Genomic DNA, 16,127 nt, shown 5'->3' on the forward strand with positions numbered 1-16,127 from the left:
GACTCTAGATCAGGAGAGATCAGATATAATTATGCTCAGCAGATTCCCCTATTGTACATCAAAGAATAGGTTGAGCTAAACGCTCCAAAGGTGTAGTATTGGAAAGATTAAGTTACAGGTCAAAGCTATAAGACTTGCTCATATACTTCTCATGCTAGAAGAATTTAGATGCAGCTTCAGTGATGCACTGGTGAACACTTCCAACTTGCCACAATAATACATGAATACACTTTCCAGACTTTAGAGTGCAGCTGGAATTCTTCATGTTGTTGCTGTTTAAATAGTGTCTAGGTAGGTAAATTTCACATGCTGATCTTAATGTGTTTAACTATCGATGACTATGGTTGAAGACTTCAGTATATCAGACTGATTAACTGTTTGGAGCCCCTTGGTTTGTCTTTTTAATTAAATTGCATTGGTAAAATGGAGGAATATGGAAATGCACAGTAAATATCTGCTGATGCCTGTTGAACTAAGATCTCAGATTTGAAGAAAAGGTCAGTTAACCTTCTTTGTACTATAGAGGGGAAAAAATGGTCCATGCAGTCTTATTAAAGCAGTAATTTGTTAATATTCATCCATCAAAAATTAAGTTTCTTGTTCTCTACGAAAGTGAAAAAATTTCCTTAATAAAGGGAAAATTTGACTTTGTGCCCCAGCCCAGGGATCATGATGGCTGCAAGGCTCTGCTTTGGAGTTAAATGTTGAGCACTGCCAGATGCCAGACATTGAGAAGAGGCTGAATTTTGTTGGCAAATGGGTTCTGCAAGTCAATTGGTGTTTTCTGCAGGCTTCTGGCTGTGAAATGAAATTGGAAGTCCTTTAGCCACATGGATAATACAGGACCTGAATACAAATGTCACGTCACCATCAGGGCCCATTGTGAAACAACAGTGTTCCCACTGGAACACTGTGCCATTACAGATCATTTAAATATGGGGATTACATTTAAACTAAAAGCCCCATTTCCCTTTAATTGCAATTAAAATGTCCTCTTAGCAAAAGCTAAGTGACAAATTAAATTTAAAAAGTGCCCACATTTTTAAAGCTGTAATGCAAAACAGCCTTTCATTGCTTCTCATGTGCCACGAATGAGTTATACTTGTCAACCCTAAACCAAGCCATAACTGGAGCATCTAGTTATCAAAATGGGGCTGCTCTTGTGACAACTTGATAAAGCTTAAACTGTTAAACTAAATCCCAAATGCTTAACCTGATGAAAACAGTCAAGTAGAAGAATCTAAGACAAGTATCTACTACTTGGTGAAGCGAGGGAACCCAACAGTTTGTCAACATGTAGATTACAGGATCTGATTTTTTTTTTTTTGTGAACAACCATTTTCAGTATCTTTATATGTTCTTGCTTGCCTTTTGGGTGAAGAAACTTCACATAATTTGCATGTTGCAAAACAAACATTTATAGTAGATTTCTTCCATTTTTATATTTAAGAACAATTTAAGGGGGGAGAGAGCTGTTTTGTGAGTCAGGAATTAATTTCTTATGGAACAAAAATATGATGGCAGTGTCATGGTATGGTGGGTTGATGTTGGCTGGATGCCAGGTGTTCACCAAGCTGCTCTATCACTCCCCCTCCTCAGCAAAACAGGGGGGGTAGAAAATAAAGTGGAGAAGGACTCGTGGGTTAAGGTAAAGGCAGTTTAATAAAGCAAAAGCAAAGGAAAGTAAAAGATTTATGTTCTACTTCCTATCAGCAGGTGATGTCCAGTCACTTCCTGGGAAGCAGGGCTTGAGTATGCATACCAGTTGCTACAGAAGACAAATGTCATAATAACCAGTGTGCCCCCCCTTCCCCCCCTTTCTCTTAGCTTTTACATCTGAGCAGACATCATATGGTATGGAATATCCCTTTGGTCACTTTGGGTCAGCTGTCCTGGCTATGTCCCCTCCCGAGACCTTGCCCACCCCCAGCCTACTGGCCTTTGGGGGTGAGGTGGGGAATGTTGGAGAGACAGCCTTGATGCTGTGTGAGCACTGCTCAGCAGTAGCCAAAACACTGGTGTGGTATCAGCACCTTTCTGGCTACCAATACAAAGCACAGCACTGTGAGGGCTGCTGTGGGGAGAATTAGCTCCATCTCAGCCAGAGCCAATACACATGGGGAAGAGGGTATATCCAGAGAGCTCTTGCAAGGCAGGACAGTGGATAAAATTGGCAAATTTGTTCTCAGTTTTTCTCATGCTGATCCTGATCTCTGTTGGTTCTCATATTTCATGAAGTTGAGGAAAACCTAAAAGATATTCTATAATTCCAGCTGGGTACTCTCCACATTTTAATGCATAAGCTTCTCCTGTCTATCTCAACTACTTGTTGTTATCTAAAGTTTTTAAGTGTAGGAACCTCTCATGATATTGCCAAGAGCTTCATTTGTGGGATAAAGCATTTCTGGGTGATGTCCTTACGTTCCTTTCTGTTAATGCATACTAAATGGCTTGTTCTCAAAGGTATTTCCTGAGTGGAGTAATATGTCTTTGCCTTAGTAGTTGTAATAGTCTTACTAGTTTTTTACTACCACTTTGCCCTACTGTGGGCTGCTTTTTATCTGTTGGAACAGCCTGACAATCTACTTTGAGTTCACATTTGCTGATATTTTGGACATTTTCTGGATTAGTGATATATTTTTGTGTTAAAATTTAAAACTTAAATGTCATTTTACAAGGTCATGTCATGGAGAGAAATAGTACAACATATTTCCTGAAGGATCATGCCTAAATTTTTATTAGTAACACTTTGCTTCTCATCTAAAACAATTCTAAATGTTGAGTTTAGGCAAGGAATCATTATAGATCAATTAAGAGAGATTTAATTACCATTTTGCCATGAGCAAACTAATGATTGAGTGAAAATACCAAGCTAGATTATTTTAACCTTAACTAAAGAAGCTATTCTCCATCTATATTTCTATTTCGGGCATTCCTTACCTTTGCAATTAGAGAGACAAACTTGTATGAATAGGACATGCTAGCTGTTTTAAACAGATTTTCTCTGCTTAGTACTTAAGGGAGGGGAAAAAAAGAGAAAAGTAGCTAGGATTTTTGCCAGTATGTCCCTAGAAAAATTCCTTCCTGATGCCAGATTTAGTGACTACTTCAGGGCTGCCATGAAAAAGAATCGCTAAAGTTAAGTATTCATTACAGTTTTTGTGTTATAATACCATGGAGCTGCATACTTCATGCAATACCTTTTTAGGATCCACTATGCACTAGAAACAGTCAATTTTCTCCATATTTTATGGTTTTTCAAAAATGGTACAGCGAGGCTATTAATTTTGAAATTTGAGTGCCAAGCTTATATCCATATTTACAGGATTTCTTTGGGTATCTGAAGTTCTAACTGAATCACGTTCTGCCTTAAAGCTAAGGAGAGTACAAATGCCCTGCACCTTCATATTTCATGGTTTAGATTAATCAATTGCACAGATTACATTTCTGGCCTTGAAGTGAAAGCTGTAGGAATGCCCGTGTTTCAAAGGAGATGGGATGCACCATGCTTTGCACCATTTCCCTTGGTCTTTCATTTTGGGATGTATGGGTGGAGTGTTATCTTACACATATTTGTGTCTACAACTATGTCATATCCAGTAGACTTGCTTAATTGGTAATCCTTTTCTTACTGTCAGTTTGCTTAGTCTTAGCTGCCATGGTGTGGTTGCTGTACAGTTACAAAATACGTGTGCTTTCAGTTTGTGCACTTAAGTTTAGATCTCTTTCACAGAATAAGCTGTTAATATATGTCAGTGTATTTAAATGATTTATGCTATTGGAGGCACTAAATTAACAGGACTTCTGAGTTAGCATCACAAGACAGTTTTGCTGCTTTAAGGACTGAGTTATGGATGACAACTTAAAGAAATTGCTGTCATGGCCCTGGAGTGTCTCATTTGTTGCTGTCAAGTTCATTTCCCTGGTGAATGAAGCCAGACTGCTGTTGTGCAAAGATGGGTTCTGTCCATCTTTTTTGAGGATTATTTCCTTCCTCCTTCATTACAAACAGTAGATGATTATTGTCATGTGCCATAATGGTATTTGGAATTGAGGGCATATATGAGGCAGGAGTATGACAGTATGTGGGAGCTATTTTCAAAGAGGATATTCTTTCCTGTGGTTAAACTACATTTATGAGATTTGATGAATAATGGTGAAAGTAATTAACTTTAGTCTATAAGCATAGCTTGAGGAGTTTATTTTTAATGCCATACAGAAAGTTTGGGTTTCTATTTAGTTCAATTGGACGTAAAGTACTTTTACAATAGGAGCCAAATTTCTTCAAGTATCCCCATTAAAACAGTTTTTGAAGTCTTTATTCCTGAGCTGTTGAACTGATTTACTTATAAATGTTCTAAAATGTTCTAAAAAATTGTTCTGTATTGAAGCTGGTACAAAATTCATTGTGGCCTTAACTATTTTTTTCCTTCCTCTATTTTTAATACTTCAGTAATGTTAAGCTGCCATTTCATTTTCTGATACCACTTCTAGTAAATGCCAGAGCTAAAGAGAAGTAATAGAACTATGTAGAGGAATTACTGAATCTTCACTAATTTCTGTGGTCCAGCAATCTGGCCTTGTGATATTTTCTAGTTTTCTTCTTTGAATGGATACTGTAAAAATAACTGAAAAATTGGAAAAGTAATCTAAAGTGAGAGATGCAAGAATCTCGGTCTGCTCAGGTCTGTCATGCAAGACAAAGGAGGATGGTTTCCTTCATGATTTAAGAGGCCTACATAGACTAAAAAGTTGATAGTGAAGACACTTCTACAAATCAAACAAAAGGTAGTTGAATATTGTAATTGGAGCTGGACAAATTTAATTAGAAAACTTGAAATAAGCTTAGAATTTTCAGTCATGGTAGCCAGGCAGTAGATCAGCTAACCAGGAGCTGTGCTAGATTCTCATATTGGAAATCTTAAAAATTGAAGTATGCTGGTTTTTGTAAAAACTCAACTATCACTTTTGGACTTGAAGTAACTCATAAAATCTTAGAGTATGAAGGAATTCAGACTAGATAATCAGAATGTGTTCTTCCGGCCATTTATAGTGGGTTATTTACCTTCTGTGAACATAGTTGTGCAATCATACTTTTTTTTCCTTATCTTTCTCACCACACAAGGGAGTGTTTGCACTTGTTCCACTCTTAAAAAATGAGATGTATTTTCATATCTTTCTTTCATTAATATCTTGTTTTGTTTGACAAACCTCTCAAACTTTCCAGTTTTGCATTAAGAAAATTAACTGAGAGGAATTCCTTCATCACTACGATAGATTTAAATGGAGGTAGGGTAGTGTATTTATAGTTAGTAGTCACATTAACTTTTATTCTGAAAATTGTCAATGTCTCTCAAAATAGACTGTGACTGCTGAGAGTGTATTACCAGTTAAAATATTTGATGAAATGTCTCTCTTTTGGGCAGGGAATACTTTGTGCTCACAGCTGTAAATGCTGGCAACTACTTAAAAGTGTGAAGAATCACATTACATATCTTATTCATAAGGGAGTATTTTTGTACTATTTTGCTAGTATTGGCAATGTTTTTACCTTCAATTGATTGTTATTAAACAAATGAATGGTTTTGTGGATATTACGGAACTTAATTGGTGAGATTAATTTGCAGGTGCTTTATACTTTCCCCTAGCTTTGTAGACTAATAGTCCATGCCTTGCTATGGTGAATAGGTTATAGGATACTATAAGTGCATAGAGGGACATTTAATGGACATGTGACAGATCCCTAAATGCTCTCTTAGGGAGACTGTATTCTCAGGCAATGATACTGTAGGAGGCTGCACCTTTCAAGCAAATTTCTCTTCTATGAAACCCTTTGGTCAAATGGCAGTGTCTGCAAAGTTGCAGCAGTTTTTAAAACAAACTGAAAAAGGCATAGCCTACAACAATGGGCTCATGCAAAAAGACAGAAGTGCTTGGTTACTTTCTTTATCTATTGTGCTAAAAGTTTAAAATGTAGGAAGATGGGAGCAGGAGTTTTTCATTACTTGACACACACAGATCACAGCATGTAGTTGATGATAGCTTAGAATAGAATCTTGTCCCAGTTTCAGCTCGATTAGAGTTAATTTTCTTCTTATTAGGTGGTGCAGTGCTGTGTTCTGGATTTGGTGTGAGAATAGTGTTGATAACACACTGATGTTTTTAGTTGTTGCTGGGTAATGTTTATACTCAGTCAAGGACTTTTCAGTTTCTCAGGCCTTGCCAGCAAGGCGGCAGCTGGAGGGGCACAAGGAACCAGGAGAGGACACAGCCAGGTCAGCTGACCCAAACTAGCCAAAGGGATATTCCATACCATAGAACATCATGCTGAGTATATAAACTGGGGGGAGTTGGCCAGGGCCTGCCAATTGCTGCTCAGGGACTGGCTGGGCATCAGGTGGTGAGCGATTGTATTGGGCATCACTTGTTTTCTTTTCTTCCTTTCCTTTGGATTTTGTTCATAGAATCATTTAGGTTGGAAAAGACCTTTAAGATCATCAAGTCCAACTGTTAACCGAGGACTGCCAAGTCCATCGCTAAACCATGTTGCTAAGCACCGCATCTAGGTGTTTTTTAAATACCTCCAGGGATGGCAACTCAACCACTTCTCTGGGCAGCCTGTTCCAATGCTTGATAACCCTTTCAGTGAAAATTTTTTTCCTAATATCCAATCTAAACCTCCCCTAGTACAACTTGAGGCCATTTCTTCTTGTCCTGTTGCTAGTTATCTGGGAGAAGAGACCCACCCCCATCTGCCTACAGCCTCCTTTCAGGTAGTTGTAGAGAGCAATAAGATCCCCCCCAAGTCTCCTCCACACTAAACAACCCCAGTTCCTTCAGCTGCTCCTCATAAGACTTGTTCTTTAGACCCTTCACCAGCTGCATTGCCTTTCTCTGGACATGCTCCAGCACCTCTACATCCCTCTTGAAGTGAGGGGCCCAAAACTGAACACAGTATTCAAGGTGCAGCCTCACCAGTGCAGAGTATAGGGGGAAAATCACTTCCCTTGTCCTGAAATCACTTCCTTTGTCGTGAATCCTCTCCCCTTCTCCCTCCTTCCCATTATAATTGTTATAATTATTATTTTTGTTCTTGTATTTATTGTATTTTATTTCAAATACTAAATTGTTCTTATCTCAACCTTCGAGTTTTACATTCCTTCCTGATTCTCCTCTCCATCCCTCTGGCCCTAGGTAGTATACTCATATATCCTTTATATACTGAGCATGATGTTCTATGGTATGGAATACCTCTTTGGTTAGTTTGAGTCAACTGACCTGGTGGTGTCCCCTCCCGGTTCCTTGTGCCCCTCCAGCCACCGCCTTACTGGCAAGGCCTGAGAAACTGAAAAGTCCTTGACTGAGTATAAACATTACCCAGCAACAACTAAAAACATCAGTGTGTTATCAACACTATTCTCACACTAAATCCAAAACACAGCACTGCACCAGCTGCTAAGAAGAAAATTAACTCCAACCCAACCAAAACCAGGACAGTATCCACCCCTTATTCCATACCATTTACGTCATGCTACATTTTCCAATACATCATCGCCTTTCCTGTCTTTTCATGTAAACACACAGATATCATTCCCTTAGTCTATGGACCATCCCTGTAAAAGTTTGTTGACTTCATTTAGTCCATGATGTTGTGCTCCATCTGTTATGACAGTCTTTTAAGGTGGGGAAAATGGTAAAAGGTGTTAGATTGTTGCATCTTGAAGGCAGTTCTGTTTCTATTACAGCTACGCTGGTCTGGTTTCACCACAGTCATTCTTCATTGGTGAGGCAATTGGAGGGGAGTCAGGTTCAGATCTCCAAATCCAAAGCGGTAGAGATGGGTGCCACAAGGCACCCAGTGCACTAATAGGCACATAGAAGTGACAGTATACAATATTATATAACAATCAATATCACACAACTCAATTCATTGGCTATTCTCACCCAAAATCAAATCGCCTTGAGGCACGCGTTGAACTTCCCCATCCTCCCACATTACCCATCAAGTGCTCCCAGGCCCTTGAGCAAAAACAATCCCATGAATGGGTTTGCCTTTGCCTGAGGCAGGAATGACCCAGACTGTTTTCCCAAGCATATTTTTAAGGTGCACTGCAGGAACTTTATCCCCCTCTACAGTACGCAAAATCTTTGATTGGACAGGGACAGCTCAGCTGGTAGATCCTCTGGTCTTGACTAACCAGGTAGCCTTTGCTAAATGTGTATCCCAATGTTTGAAGGCCCCACCACCCATTGCTTTCAGCATAGTCTTTAACAGTCTGTTACATCCTTCAATTTTCCCAGAGGTTGGTGCATGATAGGGGATGTGATATACATACTCAACACCATGCTCTTTGGCCCAATTGTCTATGAGATTGTTTCACAAATGAGTTCCACTGTCTGATTCAATTCCTTCTGGGGTGCCATGTCACCACAAGACCTGTCTTTTAAAGCCTAGGATAGTGTTCTGGGCAGTGGCATGGGGCACAGGGTATGCTTCCAGCCATCCAGTGGTTGTTTCCACCATTGTAAGCACATGGCACTTGCCTTGGTGGGTCTGTGGGAGTGTGATACAATCAGTCTGCCAGGCCTCACAATATTTATTTTTTAGCCATTTTCCTCCATACCAGAGAGGCTTTAACTGCTTGACTTGCTTAATTGCAGCACGTTTCACATTTATGGATTACCTGTGCTATAGTGTCCATGGTTAAGTCCACCCCTCAATCTCGAGCCCATCTATATGTTGCATCTCTTCCTTGATAGCCTGAAGTGTCATGGGCCCACTGAGTTATAAATAATTCACCTTTATGTTGCCAATCCAAATCTACTTGAGCCACTTCAATCTTGGCTGCTTGATCTACCTGCTGGTTATTTAGATGTTCCTCAGTGGCCCAATTCGTGGGACCACGAGCATCTACGTGATGTACCTTTACAACCAAGTTCTCTACCCAGGCAGCGATATCTTGCCATAATGCGGCACCCCAGATGGGTTTACCTCTGCGTTACCGATTACTCTGTTTCATTGCTGCAGACAACTCTACAGGGCATTTGCCACCACCCATGAATCAGTCTAGAGGTAAAGTTTTGGCCATCTTTCTCTTTCAGCAATGTCTAAAGCCAGCTGGATAGCTTTCACTTCTGCAAACTGGCTCAATTCACCTTCTCCTTCAGCAGTTTCTGCAACTTGTCATAGGGGACTCCATACAGCCGCCTTCCACCTCTGATGCTTTCCTACAAAACAGCAGGACCCATCAGTAAACAAGGCATATTGCTTCTCATGTTCTCACAATTTATTATACAGTGGGGCCTCTTCAGCATGTCACTTCTTCCTCTGGTGATATTCTGAAATCTTTTCCTTCTGGCCAGTCCATGATCACTTCCAAGATTTCTGGATGACTGGGATTTCCTATTCAAGCTCATTGTGTGGTCAGTGTGACCCACTTACTCCATGTGGCATCAGTTGCATGATGTGTAGAGACCCTCCCTTTAAACATCCAGCCCAGCACTATTAACCAAGGCACCAGAAGATGCTGTGCCTCAATATCAATCACTTCCAAAGCAGCTTGAATCCTTTCATAAGCTGCCAGTATCTTTTTTTCAGTTGGAGTATAGGGGGCCTCCAGTCCTCTGTATCCCCAACTCCAAAAGCCCAAGGGTCTACCTGAAGTCTCCCCTGGTGCTTTCTGCCAGAGGTTCCAGGTAGGGCCATTCTCCCTGGCTGTGGTGTAGAGCACAGATTTTACATCTTACCCAGTCCAAAATGGCTCAAGGGCTGCTGAATGAACTGTCTCCTGTTTAATTTGTTCAAAGGCTTGTCGTTGCTCAGGGCCCCATTTGAAATCATTCTTCTTCTGGGTCACCTGATAGAGAGGTCCAAAAATTGGACTGTAATTTGGAATGTGCATTCTCCAGAAACCCACAACACCTAAGAAAGCCTGTGCTTCTTTCTTATTAGTTGGTGGAGACATTGCTGTTATTTTGTTGATCATAACCATTGGGATCTCACGATATCCATCTTGCCATTTTATTCCCAAAACCTGGATTTCACGTGCAGGTCCCTTGATCTTACTTTGTTTAATGGCAAAACCGTATTTCAGAGGGATTTGGTCTATTTTCTTCCCTTTCTCAAAAATTTCTACTGTATTACCCCATACAATGATGTCATCAATGTATTGCAGGTGTTCTGGAGCCTCATCCTATTCCAGTGCAGCCTGGATCAGTCCATGGCAGATGGTAGGACTGTGTTTCCACCCCTGGGGCAGTCAATTCCAGGTGTTATTATTATTATTATTGATTTTATATTATTTCAGTTATTAAATTGTTCTTATCTCAGCCCTTGAGTTTTACATTCCTTCCCAGTTCCCTTCCCCATCCCTCTGGGGAGGTAAGGGTAGTGAGCTAGTGGCTGTGTGGTACTTTAGTTACCAGCTGGGGTTAAATCACAACAAATCTTAAAAATGTAAATACCTGTTTCCTTTCAGCTGACTACAGGTGTGCCTTCATCCCTTGGAGCAGAGGTATGCAGTAAGAGAGAAAGGGAAACTTAAGGAATTAGACACTTTTTTTGTCCCTGGGTTACACCTCCACCCCTTCTAATTCATATTCATCGTTTAATGTGCAGAAGGGCAATGATTCCCTCTTGCCATCAGTGCTGCATGTAATCTGTTGCATTAATCAGCCAGCTAGTGTTAAATGCATGGGAAGTGATTATACTATCATACACAATACAATCAGCATGAAGCACTTGACAAGATCAATACATCAAAGTTTAATTCAGTAATAGAATGAATTAAAGCAAAATTAAACATTCTGTTCTGCAAGAAGCACAGCACCCATAGCAAGCCTTTTTTTCCTGAAGGCTGCATAGAGAAACCAGAGTGCATTAGGGAATTCTTTTTATGAATAAAATTGCAACTTGGATCCAACTGAATGCCAAGAGTACTTTTCTTTGGGGTTCTTATCAAGGAGAGAACAGCACTGAAGTGCTTTACCTATCTTAACTGTTCCATAAAATCAGCTGTTTAATTGGATCATTCTCCAGTGGGACTTCTGATTATGCTTTGTTCTAATGGAGATCTCTCCATTCCTGGAGGAGTGAGGTAGCTTTGCCAGTCATTCTGAAGGCACTTGTCTTTCTTATTGAGAAACAATAAATATGCACTACCTTCTTTGAGGTTTCCAAGTGACTGTCCCTGTGAAAGTGTGTATGTGTTTAAAAACCAGATGTAAACCACTTTAAAATCCTTTGCTGACACTTCTATTTTAAAGGGGTCATAGGTTTCATCTCCTATTATTGTTACTATTCTGGCACTTCCAGTGCTGGAAAATGATGCTTTTGTAATAGAATTGATTATGCTCAAATGGGGCACAGTGGCAAGTGTGCAGCAAGTGCTGAAGCTGATTTGTCTGTTGCACAAAGGGATTACTTGATTCCACTTTCTTTGAAATAATCAGATGTTACTAATCTGGTAGCTTTTGGGGGTTTTGGGTTTTTTTTAAGAGACATGCATTAATGGGAAGAGCAAAGACATATCAAACATATGGATTTCTTGCAAATTTTAATTTTGTAAATGAATGGAATGATCTTAAGTATATTAAATGTAAAATTCCATGGCAAAGACCAAGTTTCAGCCACCAAGTACATAGATATTCTAAATGAGGAAACACTGGCCCAAACTAGTGCTGCTGTGTAGCAGCCCTGACAAGATAGCATAATATTTCTAGGAAAAGCAAATTTCTTGGGAAGACTGTAATCAGACAATCTAACAGAATCATACACTGGATCTTCAGTCATGCCCGGTGTCCTAGCCCCCACTAAAGCTGTTTCCACCACCTCCCTCCTATTTACTGGGACAAGAATAAAATATAATGGGATTTATGAAAACCAAGCAATGCTTAATCTCTTGGGAGAGTCTGTATACATTTCTTGCACTTTCTTTGGCTTCATGAATACATACATACACAAAATGTGTAATTATTACAACACCTACTTTTACAGTGAGTGAATACTTAATGTTTTTCAATTTGCATGTTTAAATCCTAATCAGTATAAAGGCATGCTGTTCCTTTCTCCCTCATGAATTCAGAGATACGGATGTTTACTGAGAAATAGAAAAGTACTGATGTTCCATTTGTATGTACCAGGTATGCATGCATTGTTTAAAGCAATAACGTAACCTATTTCTTTGTGATGTGAGGCACACTAAAGATGAATGACAACCATGCATTTTCAAAAAGAGGGCTATTTGAACCAAAGGTCTATTTTGGCAAAGTTGACTTTATCCACGTCAAAAGGACTAGTGTTAAACCAAATTAGACAATTCCTCACTGCAATATGACAGTTCTAAAATTCAATCCCTTTATCAAATTGCAGTCAGAGCACGACTTGTCTTCCAGTTATCTTGGGGGGGAGGGGGGAATTTGCATATTGGTTTGTGATATTTTGCTACTGTGCTGTGAGGAGCTTCATATTGGAAAGACATGGGTCACAATCAAGGGATCCAAATAAGAACTTTACTTTTAGTTTAGTTTGGAGGGGGGAATGTGTCAGCCTTCTGAGATCCAGTATGAAAAGATATCTGGTGCCTGGAGAAAGGGAGACAGGAAAAAGCGATCTGTGTTAGAAAAACAGAATACATGAACACAAACACATTCTCTGGGTTTTTTTGTGGGTTTTTTTCCATTTTATGAGACATTTGTTCATATTGCAGGTGGCATTGGTGACATCATTAAATCTAGTCAAACAGGTAAACTTACTTGAGAATGCCAGGAATGTATTTTGGAAACTTTTTTTGAATATAAGCTGTTGTGAACAGCAGTTTCCAGGCTAAAGTCACTAGAAATGGGTTTAGATATGTTCCCCACAAATTAATTACAAGTAGATGCCCTTTATTTTTCCGTAAGCCTTATCTAAAGTAAGGATTAAGTGTGATCAGCAGTTTCCCCATATAGGAGCCATTAGGCAGAAAACAGAGAATCTCTTGAGGCAGTTGTAAGCTTTCAGGTTGGTGGTGACATTTGAGGGCCAGCTCATAAGGGCTTCCACTGAGCAGCATCAGAGTGAAATAGGAAGAATATCCTCCAGGCTCCTTCTAGTTGGCATGTGGTAAAATCTGGGCACAAAGTGAACATTTTCCACAGACTTTTCAGTGTTAAGAGCAGAACAGAAACCAGTGAATTGAAAGAGCCAGAATGGAGCAGATATTAGGGGAGAGGGAAGGTGCTTTGGGAGAAGGAGGAGGAAGAAAGGAATACAGTTAAACGCACACACTCGGGGGGGAGATCATACACATATACACAAAAACTTGAAACTCAAATAGGCTAAGGAGTGTGAGGTCATTGGCATTATGCTTCCTTCTCCCAGATGGTAGCCTTTGTAGCTCTACAAGAGCTGAGCCTGAGGCTTTTTCTGTTCCCTTCCCTTCTCTTCTCAGTGGGGGAGTTTTGTCTTTCACTCCTCTTTCTGCAGGGAATCCAGCGGCAATGAAAGCTGGGCGAGATTGCACACAGCCCACCCTGAAGTCACCCAGAGCAGGGTGCAGTTGATCTATTGAAATTTTAAGTAGTTTGTGTATGGTTTATTAGAAATACACTTGTCCTTGTGCTTCATTTGCATAAAATTAGCATGGATTTCTGAGACAATTGCTGCTAACACTGTAATTATGCTTGACATAGTTTCCCTCATTAAACCAAAGAAGTTTTAAAAGGATTTTGGTACTTTGGGGTATCTCTTCCCTTTCCTGCCTCTTAGGTGTACTGCATGCATAGTGGAGCTTCTGAAGAAGGCAAGTGAATTCCTTTGCTTCCAGTGGTGTTTCTGAGATGCAAGGGGGGAAAAAAAGCCACTCATTTTGTTAGGGGCATGGTGTAATCAGTAGTGTGCATTCTGCCTTGCTGGATGATTGAAATACCACTTGTGGATAAGATTCCACTTTGCTTTTGCTTCAGTCTGAAAACACTGGAAGTCTGGTTACAAAGTATTAAACGGGCTTTTTTTGTCTTTTTTTTTTTTTTTTTTTTTTCAGAAGCTGAGAGGTACCAGTGTCTCCTCAGTACCCTAAAGTAATGCTTGATTTTGAAAATAAACAAGCCCCAGATAACCATTCTACAAGGCTTTCCAATATGCCCCATCTTCTGTTTTGTTTTGTACATTGCAAGAAATATAGTCCTTTTGTCTTGGGCAGTGCTGAATGCATTGATGCTTAATAATAAGAACCAGTTGTAATGCCATTCAGAGGGACCTAGACAGGCTCTAGAAGTGGGCCCATGTGAACCTCATGAGGTTCAGCAAGGCCAAGTGCAAGGTCCTGCACCTGGGCCGGGGCAGCCCAGTATCAATACAGGCTGAGAGATGGAAGGGATTTAGAGCAGCCCTGCTGAGAAGGACTTGGGGGTACTGGGTGGGTGAAAAGCTGGACATAAGCCAGTAGTGTGTACTCACAGCCCAGAAAGCCAACCGTATCCTGGGCTGCATCAAAAGAAGCTTGACCAGCAGGTCGAGGGATGTGATTCTGCCCCTCTACTCTGCTCTCATGAGACCCCACCTGGGGGACTGTGTACATCCAGCTCTGGAGCCCTCAGCATGGGAAAGACATGGACCTGTTAGAGCAGGTCCAGAGGAGGGCCACAAAAATGATCAGAGGGCTGGAGCACCTCCCCTATGAAGACAGGCTGAGAGAGTAGGGGTTGTCCTGATCTAGTTGAAGATGTCCCTGCTCATTGCAGGGGGGTTGGACTATATGACCTTTAAAGGTCCCTTCCAACCTAAACCATTCTATGATTCTATTCTATAATTTGACTCTTTTTGCAGAGTGAAGCGTGTTGAAGAGCATGTCTAACGAAAGTCATATGATTTGATTTTTTAAAAAGTTTTTAAAAACAGTATTGGCTTTATTCATTCCCATGGCAAGTTTTGGACACTTAAACAAACAGCAACAAAACCAAAACACAATCAACAAAACCTCAAAAACCTCACAAACAAAAACCCAACAAAACGATGTGCTCTACTGTATGTAACTACTGTGCAGTAATAATTTGCATTAGTGTAGTGTCTCTCTGGTGTTCTGCACTTTACCATATCTTATTTTGTTATGGTTTTCAGATTTCTTTGATATTACTCTTCCCCATTCCATGTTGGTCTGAATAGCAGTGGACTTGCAACCTTAACGGTCAAGCTCTGTTTCCACTGGCTCCTGTGCTGTGGCATACGGACATACTGAGTTACTTTAGGAATGAATGTAATGTGATGGCCTGTGCTCTCAGTATCCATTTTGCATTCTTAGTTAGCAAAAGAATATTTGAATATGAGAATTCTATTATCTTGGAAGAACCAGCTGCATTTTTTTTCTTTATTTTTATTTTTTTTCAGCCTGTCATGAAGATTGCATAATTTAATCATATCCTTTAAATTTGTTCTAGTGTATAAGGCATGTTCTTAATGAGCAAATGAACTGTTGCTAAACAATATTTTGAGATGTCTTCATGCTTCTGTCAAAGTTCATGCTGATGAAGAGACAGGTGATTTAAAGGAAAACCTTTCCATTTGAAAATTGTTGCTAGAGACCCTGATGTATTTATGCCTGCCCTGTTATATAATGTCAGGGAGCAGGTTCTAAGGTGACGATATATGTGAAATGTCAGTGCAAATTAGCTTTCCCTTCAAGCTCCATAAACAGAAAATGTAAAACAAATTTTCTACTGTAACCAAATAACTGAAGTAGTAACAGTAAAAATATGTTTTTCCTTTTAGACTGCACAAAACCAGTGTTTGCAGGATCTCTGAGGTCCAAATGTGTTTGGGAATGAGTTATATGATCAGCAGTACTTCTGCTGGGTTTTGTGTGTGGGAGTATATGTTTACAAAATACATGTCTTACTAATGCACTTGTTTGGTTCCTGTAATGTGAAGCTGGAAGATACATAGTTCTTGTTTGTAGAAAACAACATTTGCTTCTGGTACAAAATTTCGAAGAAAAACTTGGGTAATTTCCTGCTGTAACTTTTTGTGAATTCTTGTTTGCTTTTGACTGATGTTCCTGTCTGATGGGCCATACATTGTGAACTATGGATTTTCTAATACAAAAGACCCACTTAATGCCTTTTAATTGAGAAGGTTGGCTTGATATAGTCTT

The 16,127-nt window shown here is 39.9% G+C and overlaps 1 protein-coding gene across 1 annotated transcript in view; it reads left to right on the forward strand.

Annotated features, from left to right (window-relative positions):
• LOC130141960 (zinc finger SWIM domain-containing protein 6-like) overlaps positions 1-16,127 on the forward strand; it is a 114,580-nt gene that overhangs the window by 73,832 nt on the left and 24,621 nt on the right.

The sequence above is a fragment of the Falco biarmicus genome, chromosome W (genome assembly GCF_023638135.1).
Source record: "Falco biarmicus isolate bFalBia1 chromosome W, bFalBia1.pri, whole genome shotgun sequence".
In the NCBI taxonomy this organism is placed as follows: Eukaryota; Metazoa; Chordata; class Aves; order Falconiformes; family Falconidae; genus Falco; species Falco biarmicus.